Genomic DNA, 23,215 nt, shown 5'->3' on the forward strand with positions numbered 1-23,215 from the left:
CAGGGTTGCTCTTGGCTAGTTGCTGAGAATTGGGCTTGGTTGGTGGCAAAGTCCCTCTCCGCTCGCGCAGGCGAGCTGGACAGTTAGCAATCCGATGTTCGGCACTTCCACAGCGCAGCCATTTTCCTTCTTTCTTCCAGCACTTTGCTTCCGTATGATTTGGCCCTCTACAATATCCACAGGGACCACGAGTAGCAGAAACTGATTCCCCCTGTGGGACACCACCTGACACCCCCGGTAGCCGTACTCCCCCATTTCCCTTTCCAATTTTAGGGGTTGTACTCGTATCCGCTTGTTCTGAGCTGCTCCCAGGAAAGCCCCTTTCCTTGGTTTGGAAGTTTCTCACTTGTAGCCTCGCATCTTTAATCCGCTAAGCTTTCTCCACAGCATCACTAAAGGTACTAAGTTGAGCTACCGCCAAATCCTTTTGAATCTCAACATTTAGTCCCTGAATAAAACGCCTTATCCGTCTTTGTTCGGTGACGATCAGTTCAGGCGCAAACTTAGACAACCGAGTGAATTGACTCTCATACTCGGCTACGGTCTGAGTTCCTTGGCGAAGCCGAATAAATTCATCTTCCTTCTTTTCTTGGATTAGAGGAGGGAAAAACTTGGCATTAAATTCCCTTATAAAGTTCGCCCACGTCCTCGGGGTTTGTTCTCTTTCCCATTTCGTTCGAATGACATTCCACCAGGAATGGGCGGCTCCCTCTAGTTGAAAGACAGCAAATGTTACCTGTCTCTCCTCGGTTTAGTGTAAGGCAGCGAAAATATCGATCATCTTCTCTAGCCACTTCTCGGCTACGTCAGGATCAGGGCCTCCAAGAAATTTGGGTGGGGAGAACTTCTGAAATCTCTCAAGGGCTCTATCCTCACCCTCTATGTGATTACCAGGGTTCCCAGGGTTGGGGTTAGGGTTTTGACCCTGTTGGTGCACCACTTGGGCTAGCAAATTAGTCATTTGCTGCATAGCAGCAGCTATTTGGACGTTAGGGTCAACCCTAGGTTCAGAGTTTGGTTCATATGAGGTTTCTCCAGTGCGCCTCTCAGATGTAGGTTGCCTAATTCTACGCCCGCGGCCCCGTCCACTACGAGTGCCTTCCATTGGTCTAAGAAATCTAGGGTCGAAGCGGGAATATAATATTAAACATAGGTAGGCAAAAGCAAGTAGCAAAAGGTACGCACAGATCAAAAGTATCCATATATAACATAACTGTATCAAACAAGCCACACAGTAGCGATCAATTAAATACAAATCCATGAAAGTAGCGGGGTTATCCAAAAGTACTATAGACACACTAGGTCACAAGTACAAGAATAACTAACGAAAAGCTTTTCCCCTCTAGGGCTCCGTCCATAATCTATGATAACAACTCCATATCAAGGTCGATCACGCTTAACCACACCCGAACAGACCACACGAAGTTCTATCGTATCACATTTCTAGTTTGCCCAAGTCCTTTCTAACCTAGGCTTTCCTCTTTTTGGTATCCGGGCGCAAGAATCCCATCTAAGATAATTCACAACTCGAGCCGGCCGGTCCCAAGCATAAATCATCCATATTAAAGATTCCTACCCGACATACATACCTAACTTCCTCAAGTCCCATGATAAAGATCTTTACACTTATAACAGGCACGGTTCATAGCTTATGCTCAAACGAGCACTTAAACACATTCACGAAATCAGAACCATAACACCACTGGCCCAAGCTCACTTCGCGCAGAGACCACGCGAAGCAGCTCTGATACCACCTGTGACAGCCCCACCTCACCCTAAGGCGAACCAAAGAGTTCAGCGGACCGCCTGCCCAGCTCTCGCCAGGACTACGGAGTCGAATCACACAAATCCGATATTACGCAAGATAGGACCCAAAAGAAATGAACGATTGAAGACCGCCAAGCTTAAACATGGGGAAAACGCTTTCATATAAATACATGTCGCTAGGTTTACAATTCAAATGGAACCAGTGAAACGAAATACATTTAGAGTTTGATCATTCTCGAGGAGCTTTACAAAGAACAAAAGATTTTCTAACTAGCTCAACTCGCTTCTCAAAATCATGATTTCCAAAAGAGGTTCCTGTAAGGAAAACAAAGGTAACAGAAAGGGGGTGAGCTTACACCCAATGAGATACCAAACATGTAGCAAAAAAATCAGGCATTTCACGTTGTACAAATCAGATACACATGCTCGCTATAAAGTAAGACAGGTAAACACAAGAACTCAAATAGGAAGGATACAGGTGGCTCTCAGGAGCCAGCTTTCCAGCGCAGTACTTGATCCAAGCCGGTTGACTCTCCGTCAACGTATATAGAACCAACACGTCCGTAGACCCCACTTTACACCAAATTCCGTCCACCAAACACCCCTTTACCGGGCCCGCTCAACTCAACAGAAACAGAAATGGTAATACTCGAGTATACCGGAATCAAGGGTCTCAATACCCAAAGATCCCAAAGCCGACTACCGTGGTTCGTTATCTAATCGTCCAGGCTCTTGCCGGCCCGACTCGAATAACTTAGCCGCAGGGCTTGAGCTCATGGGTCACAGAAAGGTCGTTGGTTACAAGTTTCCAAACGACGTCCGAACAGATACACATACAGATACAGATATCAGATACAGATACAGATTCAGATTGACACCAAAATTGGCATATGAACAGACAAGAGAACGAGTGTGATAAAGTACACCCTCGTCTCAAACAAATTAAACAGATTGCAGAGCAGAAATCAAGTTAAACAGCCATGGAGGGGAGTGGTACACTCACCGGTTCAAGTACAGATACCTCAAAAGTTTTCACTTCGGATTGGCTTTAATCGCCAAGAAACCCTAAAATAATCAAAGTAAACCAATTGAAGGTTTCACATCCAGAATCGAGTAAACAAAATGCACATGTGAGGCTCGACTACTAGTCGTATGCCTCGTCAAATAATTACTAATGCAAGGGTACAAAACAAGATTTTTGGGAACAAAAAGGTAACATGAAGACCTAGGTTCAACAACCCAAAAGCCCTTAATTTCTATCACAAGCCAATTCAAACTTAAAGGAACCAATCGGCCTAGAAAAATTGGACAGCACTTCCCTTAAATTTCTTACTTTTCCAGCCATCACAGCTTCATTATTTTCCTCAATCAACTCCCAAAGTCATACTCAATATACATTCATCACCACAGCCATTCAATAGGCTCAAGGTTATCCAAGTACAAAAGTTAGCTAGGAAAATGACCGGAAATAAAAGTCAAGCCCTAGAATATTCTAATAAGCACAAGAAGACTCGATTACAAGTCATAAACCAATGCCAACACGGTCACAATAGGGTTCCATAAGCATATATAAGCATTAGAGGAAACCAGAAAAATCCGGAAATGGAATTAGCTTTAGCCCTGAAAAAAAAACAGTTTTTGACCTCATTTTGCGGTAATGGCACCAATTTCACTACGATTATTGGATGAGGGTACAAACCCACCATTTTGAAGCTAAAAGACAGGGCTACAACATCACAGAAGGTCACTCAACCCAGTTTTGAGTGCAAACAGGTCACAAATGCAAGATACTACATCAAAACGTAAAACAGATTCACCAAAACGCATTCTAACGGAAACATCATAACTCAGGCTCTCCAAGTCCAAATCCAGAAATTCCAAAACCAGCTGAAAGCTAAGAAACAGGGATAAATTTCATCAGAAGGCCTCAACAACCAATTCGGAAGCAATTCCAGCCAAAACAACCAATTACAGGCGCAATCCTTTCATTCGGGTAAAACCAGAACAGCAATAGTAATTTCGACTTTTCTCATTCTACGCTACTCCGATTGACCTGAAATTTTGTAGGCACCTCTAAAATATCATTCCCTACAACTTTCATGTTTTAATCCAAGGCCAATTCAGCCTCTAACTAGGAGCTAAAAATTCGGGCAGAATGTTCCTTAATGAAACCCTAGGTTTTCAATTTTCTTCCAAAACCAAAATTTCTTGCAATTAACTACTTTTTCCACCTCCTAGCTCCTTTACATACCATTTCCAATCATCATAGATAGCCACACAATCATGTTTATATTAAAACAGAAAAAACCCCAAAAATAATAAAACTTCATCACTACAACCACAAATCAAGAATTAATCCATAAACTTGCATCTCATACTACCACTAAGCATGATTTAAGCATCAATTAAGGGAGGAGGGTGGTTCTTCACAACTTACCTTAGAAACAAGAGAGAGAAAGCTATTGGTCACCTTAACTTTCCAAAAAACTCCACCAAACAACTCACAAACACTAAGTGAAGAGGTTTTATGGAGTAATTGCAAGATCAAATGGTTGGATGGTTCAACTTGAGCAAGATTGGAGCTAAAACTTGAAGAGTTTTCTTTCTTTCTTGAGAGAGAGAGGGTCGGCCATGCTTGCAGAAATTTAGGGGCTTTTTGGGTCAAAATTGAGTATTAGTAAAGGTAAGAAATAATGGTCAAAGTCAAGGTTGAATAGGAAGGTGACACTTGTCACCCTTTTTAATGCAACTCTATCCTTTTGTCTCTCCAATGATAGTCCATCTAGGTATCCTCTAATTATCTCTTAACACCTGATAGATTAAACCCAGTATACAAAACTTAACCTAGTTGGTCGAAATTTTTCGAATTTTCCGCACTAGCGGGTCCCACATCCGATATACGCTCATAATTTCTCAAAACCTATTCGATACTAGAAAAATCATCTAAAAATTATATCTGCTCCTTAAAATTATCTAGAAATTTCCTAAACACGAAAATGCAGAAAACAAGCCATGAAAAATAATAAAACCTAGAAAATGCAAAAATACGGGTTCTCACACTTATATACCTCGGTAAAAGAAGACGTAAATATCCTAGATGGTTCAAGTAGTAATCGCTCTTAACCCTTACTTAAGTTGCAAGTATGGCTACCTAGCCCTTGAGCGTAAATTTGGGCAGCACGCCCTTTGTATTTTCCTATTTTCCAGCCCTTTATGGCTTCATTCTTTTCCTCAATCAATACCAAAGTCATACACAATATAAGCTCATCACAATAGCCATTCAATAGGATCAAGGTAATACAAATACAAAATCAAGCTAACGACATGTGCGGAAATGAGGTTTAGCAAAAGACAGATTTGACATATTTTTGCGTAACGGACACAACCAAAGCTACGTCTATCGGTTTGGGATGTAATTTATACCATTTCGAAGCTAAGACAGAGGGCTACAATTTTGATGAGGACCACTTAGTCCAAATTCCAGTGTAACCTAGTCAAATTCCCAATTTACAGAACCAAAATCCAACTAACCGGCTAGTTAACCGTACTACCTTTAAATGGCCATATCTCAAGCTGCCAAAGTCCGTTGATATTACTCGAGTATATCCAGGTCAAGTATATGTCCAAGGTTCACCAAACTCGTCAACAAGCCCTTGCTGGCTTGAGTTGAATGGCTAGCCATTGGTTTTAGGCGTCCCCACAAGTTCAAGTATAAGTCGACGAGATTGCTCTCAAATCGATGCCAAGTCAATCACAAGTATAATTGTCAAGTACGAGCATGTCAATTATCAAGTCAAGTAAATAGGAACGAGTGTGATAAAGTACACACTCGTCTCGACAATCCAAATAACATATTCAACAAGAAGTAGTTCAAGTATTATGCAACAAGTCATGCACTTAACACTCACCAATTTCAAAAGCAAGTGAGCAAGAAATTCCTTTAAAGTTCCTTGCCGGAATTCCTTTCAAACCCCTCTTGAGCACCTGAAGAAATATTAATCAACCATCACTCACGGATATCCTAGGTCACTAGCATATAAGGAAGAAAATTCATTTGCTTAGAACTTAGGGCAACGCCTCAAAAGTGTTTTAATCCATTGAAAACCAAGATTCAAAAAATGAGGGTTTAAATTCACAAGAGAACTTGTATCATCCATGAAATCAAGTTTGAAATGGACTATCAATCTCAAAAGAAAGCTAGAAGTTCTTAAAAGTTCATTTTGTTGGAAACCAGAAATTTCCAACTTTATGCGACAACACTTGAAAAATCATATATTGAGTTTGGTAAGTCAAAAAATTGGAAACTTTATACCGTTGGAAAGTAGATTCAAATTACTAAAACTTTCTAGAAGACACTTTTCCTAGATTCCAATTAGAATCATTCAAATCTCAGCTCAAACTTGATGTTTTATTAAAACAGGGCAGAAACAGTCTTGATTTTCAGTAAAGTTTGAAAATGCAGAAAATTCACAGGAATTGAATTAGCCTCTAAAATTTATAACACAGAAAGAACTTAAGTCAAGTTCAAATGCAACAAACAGAACTCAATTTGGATTTTCCAACACCGAGATATAACAGTTTTAAGAAAACTGGTTTTTGCAACCTGTTCCATAGATTTTCAGTCATAAAGCTTCAACACAGTTTCGAAATCAGGCCATAACTAACGCTACACAAGTCCAAATTGGGAATGGTTTACAGCATTGAAAACTAGATTCAAAATTCTATAAATCATCACAAGAAATTGTGTTCAAATTCTTTTCACAAGAAGGACGAAATTGAGCCACAAGATGCTGCTGTATAATTTTCTCGGGTAAACAGGTGAAGGAAATCAGTCCAATTTGCCGGTTCACTATGGCTCACTCAAAACGAATTAGAAAGGGAATTTTACACCGTTTTCAAATGCCACAAATAGTACTTGATTTTGACTTTTGTACAAAAATTTATGCACAGTCAAAGAGCCCCTGGTCAGCTGGCCTGGGCAACTTTTCCAGTTTTCTTTCTTTTCTCAAAACTCAAGTTTTATCCAACCTTTGGAAACAATTTGTGAAAGATAATTTTTTTCACACACAATACAACATATAACAAACATTTTTGCAGCTATTTGAGCAACAAAATTTGAAATTAAAGCAAGGGAACAAGACAGTAAAATTTTGGTCAGCCCCTCCCCTTGATTTCTTCAAGTTTTCTCTCCACTACCAAGCCAAATATCAAGCCATAATTCACAAGATTAGCAACCAACAAGCAAGAATCCTCAAGTCCTCTACCTAGAAGTTCACCTCAAGGCCACTACCTAGGATATAAAGTAAGAAACAAGGGTTTCCTCAAGTCCTTTAGCTTAGGTTTTTGGTTAGGATTTTCAAATCCATGCAAAACAACCACTAACCATTACTAATCCTTGTAAAAATTAAAGATCAAAAGAGATGAGCTTGTTAACTCTTCAAACTTCTTGAACTCTAGTTGGAGACTAGTTTTTTTTTTCACCAAAAATCTCCACAAGATAGCAACTTTTCTCTAACTAGAGCAATATCCGAGGGTCTTGAGGGTTGGGTGTGGATCTTTGAGGAAGATTAAGGCCAAAAGTTAAAGCTTTTCTCCCTTCTTCTTGAGCTCCAAATTCAGCCAAAGAGAGAGAAAGAATGAGGAAAGATGAACTTTTGATTTGTGGTGTAAAGGTAAGAAGAAAAGCTAGCCTTTTGTTTGGTGAGAAAGTCAACTTTGAATAGTGGTGTAATAGTGTCATGCACTACCAATTTCCTTCTTGTTTGCTACACTTAAATACTAATCCTCCAAGATAGTTCCTCTAGTACTACAAATACTCATTCTTACAAGTCTAAAATTAATTCTCCAAATCTCCGATTAGTCGCGCTGGTGCGACTTTTGAAAATTTTTGACATGTAAATGACAAAAGTATAATTTAAGTAAAATTCATACTAAAATAATAAAATTAAATAACACGAATGCAAATAATTTTAAAATAGGCTAAATTAAAAATAAAAATATAAGTTCTCACATCTTCTCACCCTTAAAAGAATTTCGTCCACGAAATTCATATCTTGATTCAGAAATAGGTCTGGATATTTCTTTCGAACCTCTTCTTCTACCTCCCAAGTTGTTTCCTCTATTCTGTGATTTCTCCATAAAACTTTTACCAAAGGGATTTGCTTATTCCTCAGTTCTTTCATCTTACGATCCAAAAGCTTTACTAGTTTCTCCTCATAAGTTAGTGCCTCGTCAATCTCAATATTTTTTGGTTGCAGTACATGAGAGGGATCTGGATGATACTTCTTGAGCATAAATACATGAAACATATTATGGATTCGAGACAAACTTGGTGATAGTTCTAACTTATAGGCTACGTTTTCCACACGTCAGAGAATCTTATAGGGTCCTACAAATCTTGGTTGCAACTTCTTTCCTCTTCCTGCCATCAAACTCGCTTTTAGAGGAGTGATCTTGAGAAAAACTTGATCTCCAACCGCAAACTCCAAATCCTTTCTTTGATTATCTGCATAACTCTTTTGGTGGCTTTGAGCTGTTTGAATCCTTTAGCATATCAACTTCAACTTTTCGTACGCCTCCTCAATCCATGCCACTGCAGTTGGGTCTAAAATCTTTCTTTCGCCTATTTCATCCCAACAAATTGGAGATCTACACTTCCGCTCATAAGGAGCCATTTGAATGAATGAATGGAAGCTATTATTATAAACAAACTCTACCAATTTTAAGTACTTACTCCAACTTTCTCCAAAATCCAAAATACAGGTTCTCAAGAGTCTAAATTGTCCTCTTTCACTATCCATCCGTCTGTGGGTGGTAGGTAGTGTGAGGACTCACAAATTCATTGTATTTTTCCTCAAAAATACCCTTTTATTTGAAAATTAGTATTTATCAAAGGCCACTACCCAAATATTTCACATTAAGTGTAGATAAACCTAGAAAATAGGGTTTTACGCTTCGGTTTCAAGTTTGGAGCGAAATTAGGGTTTTCGCGATTTTCCGCCGGATGAATTTTCGGTACAGAGTAAGAATTAATTTGGGGATTAAAAGTGACTTTTAAGTGAGAAATAATATGTTACTAGTGGCAATGATATAAGGTTAGTGAATGGGAAGTAAAAACCCTAGTACGTGAGTTTTTAAGAAAAACGGCGCAAACCGGCGGGTCCCGCGCACTACCGTTTGAACGCACCACTTGACCATCATTTTTTATATACTTAATCTCTTTAATATTAGAGCCAAACATCAGCTATAAAGCTGAGCAAGCTGGCCGAAATTTTTGACCAAAAACAACAAGGAAAAAGAAAAAAATTAAGAACCAATCTTGAAGCAACAAGTGGTAGACTTTCCTTGGTTGGTTGACTAATGAATTTCCATCATATTTATCCCTAAAACCAACTCCAAAGCTCTTCATTTCTGCACCATCACAGCCGAGAGAAAGAGAGAAAAGGGAGAGCAAGAAAAACAAGAAAAACAACCATTTCATCTTGAGTTTGATCAACCAAGTGAGAAATCAAACAAAACAAACCTCTTAGTGGTGTGATTTTTAAAAGAGAAAGCTTGGGCTACTCTTAGTGAACTCTAGTCAAGGTAAGAAAGCTTATCTCTCCAAGTTTTACTTTCAATCTTGTTAAATTAAGCTTAGCAACTTGATTTTGTGGTGGAATCATGGATATTATCTTGTTTTGGAAGTTTTCCCCAATTTATATGATGAACTAGGGCTCGATGAATTTCTGCCCAATTAGTTGCATGAAGTATATATGTTGAAATTAAGGTTATAAGAGAGGCTTTGGTAGTGATTAGACCAAGAAATTAAGGAAAGTTCCACTAAAAACTAGGAATTCCAGAATCTGGAAATGTTTTCCCAACATTCTGTCCGAATTTGAATCCCTATGCTAGAGGCCGAATTGGCCTTAGGTCAAAGAAGAAAAGTTGTATAGAATGGTATTTTATAGGTGCCTACAAAAGTTGAGCTCAATCGGAGCAACGTAGGATTTGAAAAGTCCATAATACCCTTACTGTTTTAAGTATTTCCTAAGCAGTCCGTGTGATCAGTTAAGTCCAGTTTATCCCGTTTTTTGACTAGGATCCATTCTGATTTTGTGTGTTTGCCAAAACATGAAATTTGTAGCATTCTGAATTAGCTTTCAAATGCCTCTAAGAACACCTGATTCGGACTTGTGTACTCTGAGTTATGTCCATTACAGTGTTCTGCGTTTAAACAGCCGACGAATTGGGTTCTGGTTTAGTAATTTGAGAATTTGACTAAGTTACATTAGGAACTGGACTAAGTGACCTTCATGAATGTTTTAGCTCTGTGTCTTAGCTTCGAAACGGCATAGGTTTCGTCTCAATCCGATAAGCGTAGCTTCGGATGTGTTATTTCCGCATTCGTACGTCAAATCTGTCTTGTGCTAAGTTGAATGTCTGCACTTGTGATTGTTGTAATTCTTATTCTTATGATATTGTGAGCCTATGGAACGGCTCTTGACTTGAATTGCTTATGTGTGATGTTGGGCTGTGGTTGAGGAAAAATAATGAAGCCAAAATGGCTGGAAAATTAGGTAAACACAAAGGGCGTGCTGCCCAAATTTTCGCCCGAGGGCTAGGTTTCTATTTGAACTTGTATACTTTTGTTAGGCCAATACCATGACCAGTTTTCCATTTTAAAACATGATTTTTCATCCTTGGGTTCAAACAACCCTCTTCTTACCTGAAAGTCATCTTTACACGTTTTACTCTTAATTAGTCGGGTTTCTTTGTTTCCCTTAAATGTTTTGCTCGATAAACTATAATAATGTTCTCTTGTTCAACCTTAGGTTTCATTGGTGATTAAGGGTAATATCCGGAAGGATATTTTGCACGATATTTTGCATTTCTAGGTGAGTGTTCCTTATTTGATTCTATGGCTTGTTGTTATCATTTGCTAATGTGTTAAGTGTTTTTAATGGTTTCCAAAACGAGCTTTTTAGGCGAGTGTGTACTTTATCGCACTCGACCTAAATAACCGTGCAATTTTCAAGGATTTAATGATTGAAATGTTACTTGCGCATGAATGTAAGCCTTTTGGGCTGAATTGGCCATTGCCCCTTGTTACCGGTCGTCTCGAGCCAGAAACGGACTCGGTCGGGCGATTTGGGACTTGGGTGAACGTTTGGTATACTCGAGTATTACCCTGTAGGTTGGTGGAGACTGGCCAACGGCCAGGACGGGAGTGAATGAATGAATGAACGAACGAACGAGGGTTTATTGATAAATGAAAAATGCATTTTCAAATGATTGGAGGAATAAGGGGAAATGTCAGGAGGACGAATGAACGAAATAACGAATTGCTCCTTGTGAGCCGTATCCTTTTAATGAATGTGTTACTATCGCTTTCCATTGTAAATGTTTCTTGAATTATTGATACTCCATGTTTAATGTATTGGATTGATTATCTGATTATGTGTTCGGAACCTCACTGGGCTTTTAGCTCATTCCTTTAGTTTTGTTTTCCTTACAGGGGAAGGCGAGCGAGGACGTGAGCTTGAGATAGACTAGCCAATCTAGTTTTGTTTCTTTTGTTTCTTTTGTAGTGGTTCTCGCCTAGTGCTTGGCACGGGTTGGACGTATGAAGGATTGAGAACCCTTGTATATTTGATGTTTATATTCTCTTTTGGGTTGTCAATGTTAATAAGTTCCGCTTTAAGTTCGGATCAATGCCCTATTTATTCTTGTGATTTATTTCAATTTTTAATTGAGGACTGTAGCAAACGACTGAGTCCTGGCGAGAGCTGGGCAGGCTGCCCGCCGAACCCTCTGGTACGCCTTAGGGGGAGGTGGGGTCGTTACAAGTGGTATCAGAGCTTAGGCTTCAGATCTCTGTAGTGTATCCTAGATTAAAGATTAGGATACCGGACTGTGGGATTTGATTGGACTTGAAAGTTAAGCGATTGAGGGATAAAACTTATAGCTGCTTCGCGTGGTTTCTACGTGGAGTGACCCTGGATTAAGTGGTGAAAAAGTATGAGGGACTAAGTGAAGCTATGAATTGCGAATGTTATAGGCCTTAAATCTTTCTCATGGTATCTGAAGACCATAGATAGGTATGTCAGGTAGGAATTCCGATTGTAGATAGTTTACTCTTGAGACTGCAGCTCGAGATGTGAATTATCTTCTTTCGGATTCTCGTGCCTGAGTACTCTATAGTTGAGGTGCTGCTAAATACTTGAGACTTGTATTTTGGGAACATGAACAGGCTTTGTCTGACTAGAATGAGCACAAGAGGTCAGGGACGTCTAGTTTGGATAGTAAATGACGTGAGAGACCAGACGGGCTGATACTGGGGCGACTTCACCTTTTCCTTTTGATTTACCTGTATATTGTTACTACATGACGTTAGTATACCTGTATGTACATGGTTATCTGTCCAACTTGATATGTATTTGTGTATTTGCTAATCCGTCTTTTTGGTATGGCGTGTTATGTGGGTATATGTTTATTTGAATATTTGGTGCCCTCAATAGTTACTTTAGTAACCTTATCGTGTTTATTTACTAAATTACCTTTTGGGGGAAAAGAAAAGAGAGGGAAAACATATATATGGACGGGAGACGTAGCCGTGGACGTGGACGTGGCCGTGGGAATGAACGAGCTCAAGAGCCAAGAGAGGAAAGAGAAACAACAGCTGCACAAGAGCAAGGAATGAGGGTTGAAGCCGAAGACCAAATGGCAACGGTAATGCAACAAATGACAGATATCTTGGCAAGACTGGTGGATCAACAAGGCCAAATGGCCGTGAATCAACCCCGGAACCCTGAAATCGGAGAAGATAAGGCTCTTGAGCGGTTTCAAAAATTTACTCCTCCGAAATTCCTTGGAGGATCTGATCCGGATATAGCCGAACAATGGTTAGAGGCCATGATTAATATTTTCACCGTCTTGAACTACACCGAGCAAAGACAAGTAAACTTTGCGGTGTTCCAATTTGAAGGATCGGCCCGAGCGTGGTGGAACGTTATTAAAGCAAAATGGGAAAGAGAACAGACCGTATGGACATGGACGAATTTCATAAGGGAATTTAACGAGAAATACCTCCCTCCTTTAGTTCAAGAGAGGAGAGAGGAAGAGTTTATTGGACTACGCTAGGGAACGCTAAGTGTGGCCGAATATGAAACAAAATTTACGAAACTATCCAAGTTTGCTTCTGAATTGGTGGCCACAGAGCGGCGAAGAGTAAGACGGTTTATACAGGGATTAAATTTGGAACTCCAAGAAGCATTAGCGGCAGTACAAGTGAATACGTTTACGGAGGCCCTTGAGAAAGCTCAAAGAATCGAGACTGCAAAGGCACAGATAAAAGCTTCCCAGACCCAGAAAAGGAGAGCATCGAGTAGTGTAGCGGAGGAATTAAGTGAAGCGAGAGTCCCCTCCAAAGTGCAAAAAGTGAACTTTTTATCCCACCCACCATGGACATTAGGGGCGATAGGTGAAGGATCTACAAAAGAAAGCCAAATCAGATTTGGGAAAAGTTTTCAACAAAGCCAAAAGATGGCTTCTCACGTGGTTTGTGGGTACTGTGGAAAGGCAAATCATGTCAAAAGCGATTGTTGGAGAAAGGGGCGGAAATGTTTAATCTGCGGAAGTGGCGATCATCAAGTTAGCAACTGTCCGAGGAGACAGTCACGTGAAAGCAATACTCTGCAACTGGATGGAGCTAAATCACAAGTGAATGAAGGAGTGAAACGAACTAGCGGACCGGCAAAGGTTTATGCTTTAGACAACCGACAAGTTCCGGACTCGTCTGAGGCAACTGAAGGTAAAATTTCTAGGACGAAATTTTTTAAGGGGGAGAGAATGTGAGGACTCACAAATTCATTGTATTTTTCCTCAAAAATACCCTTTTATTTGAAAATTAGTATTTATCAAAGGCCACTACCCAAATATTTCACATTAAGTGTAGATAAACCTAGAAAATAGGGTTTTACGCTTCGGTTTCAAGTTTGGAGCGAAATTAGGGTTTTCGCGATTTTCCGCCGGATGAATTTTCGGTACAGAGTAAGAATTAATTAGGGGATTAAAAGTGACTTTTAAGTGAGAAATAATATGTGACTAGTGGCAATGATATAAGGTTAGTGAATGGGAAGTAAAAACCCTAGTACGTGAGTTTTTAAGAAAAACGGCGCGAACCGGCGGGTCCCGCGCACTACCGTTTGAACGCACCACTTGACCATCATTTTTTATATACTTAATCTCTTTAATATTAGAGCCAAACATCAGCTATAAAGCTGAGCAAGCTGGCCGAAATTTTTGACCAAAAACAACAAGGAAAAAGAAAAAAATTAAGAACCAATCTTGAAGCAACAAGTGGTAGACTTTCCTTGGTTGGTTGACTAATGAATTTCCATCATATTTATCCCTAAAACCAACTCCAAAGCTCTTCATTTCTGCACCATCACAGCCGAGAGAAAGAGAGAAAAGGGAGAGCAAGAAAAACAAGAAAAACAACCATTTCATCTTGAGTTTGATCAACCAAGTGAGAAATCAAACAAAACAAACCGATTAAACTTGTCCTTGAGTGATTAGTTAGTGACTTGTGGTGTGATTTTTAAAAGAGAAAGCTTGGGCTACTCTTAGTGAACTCTAGTCAAGGTAAGAAAGCTTATCTCTCCAAGTTTTACTTTCAATCTTGTTAAATTAAGCTTAGCAACTTGATTTTGTGGTGGAATCATGGATATTATCTTGTTTTGGAAGTTTTCCCCAATTTATATGATGAACTAGGGCTCGATGAATTTCTGCCCAATTAGTTGTATGAAGTATATATGTTGAAATTAAGGTTATAAGAGAGGCTTTGGTAGTGATTAGACCAAGAAATTAAGGAAAGTTCCACTAAAAACTAGGAATTCCAGAATCTGGAAATGTTTTCCCAACATTCTGTCCGAATTTGAATCCCTATGCTAGAGGCCGAATTGGCCTTAGGTCAAAGAAGAAAAGTTGTAGAGAATGGTATTTTATAGGAGCCTACAAAAGTTCAGCTCAATCGGAGCAACGTAGGATGTGAAAAGTCCATAATACCCTTACTGTTTTAAGTATTTCCTAAGCAGTCCGTGTGATCAGTTAAGTCCAGTTTATCCCGTTTTTTGACTAGGATCCATTCTGATTTTTGTGTGTTTGCCAAAACATGAAAGTTGTAGCATTCTGAATTAGCTTTCAAATGCCTCTAAGAACACCTGATTCGGACTTGTGTACTCTGAGTTATGTCCATTACAGTGTTCTGCGTTTAAACAGCCGACGAATTGGGTTCTGGTTTAGTAATTTGAGAATTTGACTAAGTTACATTAGGAACTGGACTAAGTGACCTTCATGAATGTTTTAGCTCTGTGTCTTAGCTTCGAAACGGCATAGGTTTCGTCTCAATCCGATAAGCGTAGCTTCGGATATGTTATTTCCGCATTCGTACGTCAAATCTGTCTTGTGCTAAGTTGAATGTCTGCACTTGTGATTGTTGTAATTCTTATTCTTATGATATTGTGAGCCTATGGAACGGCTCTTGACTTGAATTGCTTATGTGTGATGTTGGGCTGTGGTTGAGGAAAAATAATGAAGCCAAAATGGCTGGAAAATTAGGTAAACACAAAGGGCGTGCTGCCCAAATTTTCGCCCGAGGGCTAGGTTTCTATTTGAACTTGTATACTTTTGTTAGGCCAATACCATGACCAGTTTTCCATTTTAAAACATGATTTTTCATCCTTGGGTTCAAACAACCCTCTTCTTACCTGAAAGTCATCTTTACACGTTTTACTCTTAATTAGTCGGGTTTCTTTGTTTCCCTTAAATGTTTTGCTCGATAAACTATAATAATGTTCTCTTGTTCAACCTTAGGTTTCATTGGTGATTAAGGGTAATATCCGGAAGGATATTTTGCACGATATTTTGCATTTCTAGGTGAGTGTTCCTTATTTGATTCTATGGCTTGTTGTTATCATTTGCTAATGTGTTAAGTGTTTTTAATGGTTTCCAAAACGAGCTTTTTAGGCGAGTGTGTACTTTATCGCACTCGACCTAAATAACCGTGCAATTTTCAAGGATTTAATGATTGAAATGTTACTTGCGCATGAATGTAAGCCTTTTGGGCTGAATTGGCCATTGCCCCTTGTTACCGGTCGTCTCGAGCCAGAAACGGACTCGGTCGGGCGATTAGGGACTTGGGTGAACGTTTGGTATACTCGAGTATTACCCTGTAGGTTGGTGGAGACTGGCCAACGGCCAGGACGGGGGTGAATGAATGAATGAACGAACGAACGAGGGTTTATTGATAAACGAAAAATGCATTTTCAAATGATTGGAGGAATAAGGGGAAATGTCAGGAGGACGAATGAACGAAATAACGAATTGCTCCTTGTGAGCCGTATCCTTTTAATGAATGTGTTACTATCGCTTTCCATTGTAAATGTTTCTTGAATTATTGATACTCCATGTTTAATGTATTGGATTGATTATCTGATTATGTGTTCGGAACCTCACTGGGCTTTTAGCTCATTCCTTTAGTTTTGTTTTCCTTACAGGGGAAGGCGAGCGAGGACGTGAGCTTGAGATAGACTAGCCAATCTAGTTTTGTTTCTTTTGTTTCTTTTGTAGTGGTTCTCGCCTAGTGCTTGGCACGGGTTGGACGTATGAAGGATTGAGAACCCTTGTATATTTGATGTTTATATTCTCTTTTGGGTTGTCAATGTTAATAAGTTCCGCTTTAAGTTCGGATCAATGCCCTATTTATTCTTGTGATTTATTTCAATTTTTAATTGAGGACTGTAGCAAACGACTGAGTCCTGGCGAGAGCTGGGCAGGCTGCCCGCCGAACCCTCTGGTACGCCTTAGGGGGAGGTGGGGTCGTTACAAGTGGTATCAGAGCTTAGGCTTCAGATCTCTGTAGTGTATCCTAGATTAAAGATTAGGATACCGGACTGTGGGATTTGATTGGACTTGAAAGTTAAGCGATTGAGGGATAAAACTTATAGCTGCTTCGCGTGGTTTCTACGTGGAGTGACCCTGGATTAAGTGGTGAAAAAGTATGAGGGACTAAGTGAAGCTATGAATTGCGAATGTTATAGGCCTTAAATCTTTCTCATGGTATCTGAAGACCATAGATAGGTATGTCAGGTAGGAATTCCGATTGTAGATAGTTTACTCTTGAGACTGCAGCTCGAGATGTGAATTATCTTCTTTCGGATTCTCGTGCCTGAGTACTCTATAGTTGAGGTGCTGCTAAATACTTGAGACTTGTATTTTGGGAACATGAACAGGCTTTGTCTGACTAGAATGAGCACAAGAGGTCAGGGACGTCTAGTTTGGATAGTAAATGACGTGAGAGACCAGACGGGCTGATACTGGGGCGACTTCACCTTTTCCTTTTGATTTACCTGTATATTGTTACTACATGACGTTAGTATACCTGTATGTACATGGTTATCTGTCCAACTTGATATGTATTTGTGTATTTGCTTATCCGTCTTTTTGGTATGGCGTGTTATGTGGGTATATGTTTATTTGAATATTTGGTGCCCTCAATAGTTACTTTAGTAACCTTATCGTGTTTATTTACTAAATTACCTTTTGGGGGAAAAGAAAAGAGAGGGAAAACATATATATGGACGGGAGACGTAGCCGTGGACGTGGACGTGGCCGTGGGAATGAACGAGCTCAAGAGCCAAGAGAGGAAAGAGAAACAACAGCTGCACAAGAGCAAGGAATGAGGGTTGAAGCCGAAGACCAAATGGCAACGGTAATGCAACAAATGACAGATATCTTGGCAAGACTGGTGGATCAACAAGGCCAAATGGCCATGAATCAACCCCGGAACCCTGAAATCGGAGAAGATAAGGCTCTTGAGCGGTTTCAAAAATTTACTCCTCCGAAATTCCTTGGAGGATCTGATCCGGATATAGCCGAACAATGGTTAGAGGCCATGATTAATATTTTCACCGTCTTGAACTACACCGAGCAAAGACAAGTAAACTTTGCGGTGTTCCAATTTGAAGGATCGGCCCGAGCGTGGTGGAACGTTATTAAAGCAAAATGGGAAAGAGAACAGACCGTATGGACATGGACGAATTTCATAAGGGAATTTAACGAGAAATACCTCCCTCCTTTAGTTCAAGAGAGGAGAGAGGAAGAGTTTATTGGACTACGCTAGGGAACGCTAAGTGTGGCCGAATATGAAACAAAATTTACGAAACTATCCAAGTTTGCTTCTGAATTGGTGGCCACAGAGCGGCGAAGAGTAAGACGGTTTATACAGGGATTAAATTTGGAACTCCAAGAAGCATTAGCGGCAGTACAAGTGAATACGTTTACGGAGGCCCTTGAGAAAGCTCAAAGAATCGAGACTGCAAAGGCACAGATAAAAGCTTCCCAGACCCAGAAAAGGAGAGCATCGAGTAGTGTAGCGGAGGAATTAAGTGAAGCGAGAGTCCCCTCCAAAGTGCAAAAAGTGAACTTTTTATCCCACCCACCATGGACATTAGGGGCGATAGGTGAAGGATCTACAAAAGAAAGCCAAATCAGATTTGGGAAAAGTTTTCAACAAAGCCAAAAGATGGCTTCTCACGTGGTTTGTGGGTACTGTGGAAAGGCAAATCATGTCAAAAGCGATTGTTGGAGAAAGGGGCGGAAATGTTTAATCTGCGGAAGTGGCGATCATCAAGTTAGCAACTGTCCGAGGAGACAGTCACGTGAAAGCAATACTCTGCAACTGGATGGAGCTAAATCACAAGTGAATGAAGGAGGGAAACGAACTAGCGGACCGGCAAAGGTTTATGCTTTAGACAACCGACAAGTTCCGGACTCGTCTGAGGCAACTGAAGGTAAAATTTCTAGGACGAAATTTTTTAAGGGGGAGAGAATGTGAGGACTCACAAATTCATTGTATTTTTCCTCAAAAATACCCTTTTATTTGAAAATTAGTATTTATCAAAGGCCACTACCCAAATATTTCACATTAAGTGTAGATAAACCTAGAAAATAGGGTTTTACGCTTCGGTTTCAAGTTTGGAGCGAAATTAGGGTTTTCGCGATTTTCCGCCGGATGAATTTTCGGTACAGAGTAAGAATTAATTAGGGGATTAAAAGTGACTTTTAAGTGAGAAATAATATGTGACTAGTGGCAATGATATAAGGTTAGTGAATGGGAAGTAAAAACCCTAGTACGTGAGTTTTTAAGAAAAACGGCGCGAACCGGCGGGTCCCGCGCACTACCGTTTGAACGCACCACTTGACCATCATTTTTTATATACTTAATCTCTTTAATATTAGAGCCAAACATCAGCTATAAAGCTGAGCAAGCTGGCCGAAATTTTTGACCAAAAACAACAAGGAAAAAGAAAAAAATTAAGAACCAATCTTGAAGCAACAAGTGGTAGACTTTCCTTGGTTGGTTGACTAATGAATTTCCATCATATTTATCCCTAAAACCAACTCCAAAGCTCTTCATTTCTGCACCATCACAGCCGAGAGAAAGAGAGAAAAGGGAGAGCAAGAAAAACAAGAAAAACAACCATTTCATCTTGAGTTTGATCAACCAAGTGAGAAATCAAACAAAACAAACCGATTAAACTTGTCCTTGAGTGATTAGTTAGTGACTTGTGGTGTGATTTTTAAAAGAGAAAGCTTGGGCTACTCTTAGTGAACTCTAGTCAAGGTAAGAAAGCTTATCTCTCCAAGTTTTACTTTCAATCTTGTTAAATTAAGCTTAGCAACTTGATTTTGTGGTGGAATCATGGATATTATCTTGTTTTGGAAGTTTTCCCCAATTTATATGATGAACTAGGGCTCGATGAATTTCTGCCCAATTAGTTGTATGAAGTATATATGTTGAAATTAAGGTTATAAGAGAGGCTTTGGTAGTGATTAGACCAAGAAATTAAGGAAAGTTCCACTAAAAACTAGGAATTCCAGAATCTGGAAATGTTTTCCCAACATTCTGTCCGAATTTGAATCCCTATGCTAGAGGCCGAATTGGCCTTAGGTCAAAGAATAAAAGTTGTATAGAATGGTATTTTATAGGTTCCTACAAAATTTCAGCTCAATCGGAGCAACGTAGGATGTGAAAAGTCCAAAATACCCTCTCTATTTTAAGTATTTCCTAAGCAGTCCGTGTGATCAGTTAAGTCCAGTTTATCCCATTTTTTGACTAGGATCCATTCTGATTTAGTGTATTTGCCAAAACATGAAAGTTGTAGCATTCTGAATTAGCTTTCAAATGCCTATAAGAACACCTGATTCGGACTTGTGTACTCTGAGTTATGTCCATTACAGTGTTCTGCGTTTAAACAGCCGACGAATTGGGTTCTGGTTTAGTAATTTGAGAATTTGACTAAGTTACATTAGGAACTGGACTAAGTGACCTTCATGAATGTTTTAGCTCTGTGTCTTAGCTTCGAAACGGCATAGGTTTCGTCTCAATCCGATAAGCGTAGCTTCGGATATGTTATTTCCGCATTCGTACGTCAAATCTGTCTTGTGCTAAGTTGAATGTCTGCACTTGTGATTGTTGTAATTCTTATTCTTATGATATTGTGAGCCTATGGAACGGCTCTTGACTTGAATTGCTTATGTGTGATGTTGGGCTGTGGTTGAGGAAAAATAATGAAGCCAAAATGGCTGGAAAATTAGGTAAACACAAAGGGCGTGCTGCCCAAATTTTCGCCCGAGGGCTAGGTTTCTATTTGAACTTGTATACTTTTGTTAGGCCAATACCATGACCAGTTTTCCATTTTAAAACATGATTTTTCATCCTTGGGTTCAAACAACCCTCTTCTTACCTGAAAGTCATCTTTACACGTTTTACTCTTAATTAGTCGGGTTTCTTTGTTTCCCTTAAATATTTTGCTCGATAAACTATAATAATGTTCTCTTGTTCAACCTTAGGTTTCATTGGTGATTAAGGGTAATATCCGGAAGGATATTTTGCACGATATTTTGCATTTCTAGGTGAGTGTTCCTTATTTGATTCTATGGCTTGTTGTTATCATTTGCTAATGTGTTAAGTGTTTTTAATGGTTTCCAAAACGAGCTTTTTAGGCGAGTGTGTACTTTATCGCACTCGACCTAAATAACTGTGCAATTTTCAAGGATTTAATGATTGAAATGTTACTTGCGCATGAATGTAAGCCTTTTGGGCTGAACTGGTCATTGCCCCTTGTTACCGGTCGTCTCGAGCCAGAAGCGGACTCGGTCGGGCGATTAGGGACTTGGGTGAACGTTTGGTATACTTGAGTATTAACCTGTAGGTTGGTGGAGACTGGCCAACGGCCAGGACGAGGGTGAATGAATGAATGAATGAACGAACGAACGAACGAGGGTTTATTGATAAACGAAAAATGCATTTTCAAATGATTGGAGGAATAAGGGGAAATGTCAGGAGGACGAATGAACGAAATAACGAATTGCTCCTTGTGAGCCGTATCCTTTTAATGAATGTGTTACTATCGCTTTCCATTGTAAATGTTTCTTGAATTATTGATACTCCATGTTTAATGTATTGGATTGATTATCTAATTATGTGTTCGGAACCTCACTGGGCTTTTAGCTCATTCCTTTAGTTTTGTTTTCCTTACAGGGGAAGGCGAGCGAGGAGGTGAGCTTGAGATAGACTAGCCAATCTAGTTTTGTTTTTTTTGTTTCTTTTGTAGCGGTTCTCGCCTAGTGCTTCGCACGGGCTGGACGTATGAAGGATTGAGAACCCTTGTATATTTGATGTTTATATTCTCTTTTGGGTTGTCAATGTATATAAGTTCCGCTTTAAGTTCGAATCAATGCCCTATTTATTCTTGTGATTTATTTCAATTTTTAATTGAGGACTATAGCAAACGACTGAGTCCTGGCGAGCGCTGGACAGGCTGCCCGCCGAACCCTCTGGTACGCCTTAGGGGGAGGTGGGGTCGTTACAGGTAGTACTAAAACTCAATTTAGTTTCTAGCATTTCTTGCATCTTCTGCCAAAACCGAGAAACAAATTGAGGATCTCAATCGGACACAATACTCACTGGTATCCCATGTAACCTTATAATTTCATCCAAATATAGCTTAACTAGCTTCTCCAGTGAGTACTTCAAGTTAATCGGTAGAAAATGAGTAGATTTGGTCAATATATCCACTATCACCCAAATGGCGTCGTGACCTCTTTGTGTGCTTGGTAATCCAAATACAAAATTTATGGTGATATTTTTTCATTTTTACTCGGGTATCTCCAAAGGTTGCAAAAGGCCAAATGGTTTCCGATTCTCGGTTTTAACCTGGAGGCAAATCAAACATGTCTGGACAAATCGAGCAATTTCCTTCTTCATATTCTCCCACCAATATGAGCTCTTCAAGTCTTGGTACATTTTATTTCTTCCAGGATGTACTGTATACTTAGAACGGTGAGTTTCTTCTAAAATTTTCTTTTTTAGCCCTTTATTCTTTGGCACTACTATGCGATTTTGAAACCTTAGTACACCATTTAATTCCAAATTAAAATTTGACTTTTCCCCCTTTTTAACTTTCTCCAAATACTTTTGTACCTCTAAATCCTTCTCTTGTACCTCCTTGATACGATCTAATAAAGTAGATTTCACAACATTGTTCCCAAGGATTACCTTTCTTGGTTCAAGATGAGGGTTCCAAACACTAACTTCTTCTAACAAGTGTAATTTTTTAATCATCAATCTAGCCACTTGCACTTTATGACTCAAAACATCGGCTACCACATTAGCTTTCCTTGGGTGATAATTAATCGTACAATCATAATCCTCCAAAAACTCCACCTATCTACGTTGTCTCAAGTTTAACTCTTTTTGGAAAAACAAGTATTTAAGACTCTTGTGGTCTGTAAAAACTTCAAACGTCACCCTATATAGGTAATGTCTCAACTTTTTCAATGCAAACACTATTGTCGCTAACTCCAAATCATAAGTTAGATAACTTCTCTCGTGACATTTTAATTTTTGATAAGCATACGCAATTACCCTCTCATTTTGCATCAATACACACCCCAAACCTTATTTTGAAGTATCGGTGTAAACCACAAAACTATCTTTTTCATTAGGTAAGGCTAAGACAGGTGCCCTTGTCAATCGTCTCTTCAACTCTTGAAAACTTTCTTTATACTTAGAACTCCACATAAATTTCCCACTCTTCTTAGTCAACTCAGTCAGGGGTCCGGCAATCTTAGAAAATTTTTTGATAAAACTCCAGTAATACCCTACTAACCTTAAGAAACTTCGAAGTTCAGTAAGATTTTCCGGTTGCTTCCACTGAAAAACTGCTTCAACTTTGGTCAAATCCATCTTAATTCCATCCTTAAAGATTATATGACCTAAGAAAGTTACATCCTTCAACCAAAATTCACATTTATTGAACTTAGCATACAGTTGATGTTCTCTCAAGGTTTGCAAGACAATCCTCAAATGTTTCTCATGATCCTCCAAAATCTTAGAGTACAC

This window comes from Coffea arabica, chromosome 4c (assembly GCF_036785885.1).
Source record: "Coffea arabica cultivar ET-39 chromosome 4c, Coffea Arabica ET-39 HiFi, whole genome shotgun sequence".
Taxonomy (NCBI): domain Eukaryota; kingdom Viridiplantae; phylum Streptophyta; class Magnoliopsida; order Gentianales; family Rubiaceae; genus Coffea; species Coffea arabica.